The sequence below is a fragment of the Bison bison genome, unplaced genomic scaffold (genome assembly GCF_000754665.1).
Source record: "Bison bison bison isolate TAMUID 2011002044 unplaced genomic scaffold, Bison_UMD1.0 scf7180017864364, whole genome shotgun sequence".
NCBI classification, from domain to species: Eukaryota; Metazoa; Chordata; class Mammalia; order Artiodactyla; family Bovidae; genus Bison; species Bison bison.
Window position 1 is genome coordinate 3,479,283 of NW_011494936.1, and position 1,426 is coordinate 3,480,708.

Genomic DNA, 1,426 nt, shown 5'->3' on the forward strand with positions numbered 1-1,426 from the left:
TTGGGGCGCCAAAACGAAAGAATGGCCATTCCCAGCCACTGGACAGCCGTAAGCGACATCCCAGACCGACCAACTTTTCTGAAGCCTCCCCGCAGTCCCGCAACCGGACACAAAGCCGGGAGCAGGGCCTCTCCGCCTCTTGTTGTTCACCCTTCCTCTGCTCGCTGCCTGCAGTCGCCAGGCAGCCGGCGGGGGAGGCAGAGCGGAGGGCCGCCTGGGTCTGGCTGCAGCAGGTTCATGCTCCCAAGCCAGAGACACAGCTGAGCTCTGTCCTTCATTTCAGCCCGTCTGCCACCCCCCAGACTACCCAGCCTCCCCTGCCCCGGAGAAGAAGGTGCAAAGAGCTGACCCGCAAAAATTAGAAAAGAATCAATATATTTTATTGGCAAAAAGTTAAATATCATTTCAACACAACGATTTGGTCAGTAGGCCTTGAGGTAACTATTGCAAAATATACAGTGTGCGTTCAGCCTGATGGAAACCCCAGATTCATCAAGGATACAAATCTACAGTAGCCCAATGGCGGTTTCATAGTGTATAATTTATTATCAATAAAATTAACTCCATTACAATAAGCATTCATTTTTCCCCCAATTAAAATTAAACGTAAACCATAGGTAGTAACCATCTGCACATACGTAGTATAGCTCCAAATTTCCTCACTGGTGCAAAAACAATATTCAAGCTTGTTTACTTTTTCTTTAATATGTGGATTATATATATACAATGGACGAGATAGGTCTAGAGAGCATGTAGAAACTAAAATGTCCGCATTTCAAGAATGGAGAAAATCATGAATCTATGCATCCCAGAGAACGCTTTCTTTTTTTGTTTTAAAATTTTATGTCACTGGGAAATCCTTACAGCTAGTTTACAATCAAAGGTTAACAGCCTAGTTACACAGAAGACATATTCCACTACAGAGCTATACTCTATGCAACTGCTTTCTCCCCTCATAAACAACCTGAGTTCAAATCGAATTCTAGCTTTCACAATCACAACGGGTGCATCACCCATCACAGAAGTTTGAGTCACAAAACATAATTACCACAATAAAACACAGTATTCAAGTATCTGGGCAGATCGCTCTGCCGCACAAAGAGCAAATTAAATTAACTACACACAGTCTAAAAACTATACAGCCCGCCGTCAATAGTTGTGCATTATAAAAAGGTAGTTTTTTTTGTTTGTTTGAAGTCAGGAACAGGTAGATTTTTTTTTTTTTTTAATATATACAAGCTAGCACATAGAGCCATCAGCGCTAATGCCCCCACCTTTTTTTTTTTTTTTTTTTAAATCTTATAGAAAATGGAAAGCTTACAATACCTCCTCCATCAAAGTGGCAGGCCAAGGAACCAGCCTGAACAGGGTTTGCCTAGGACATGAGGCCTGGAGTTTCCAACCGCCTTTTTAGGGTGGTGGAGGC

At 43.0% G+C, this 1,426-nt stretch overlaps 1 protein-coding gene across 1 annotated transcript in view; it reads right to left on the minus strand.

Moving 5' to 3' along the window:
* Positions 1–1,426, minus strand: part of LOC104999789 (homeobox protein Hox-A7) — a 10,608-nt gene that overhangs the window by 7,040 nt on the left and 2,142 nt on the right. The gene's annotated exons all lie outside the window — the stretch shown is intronic.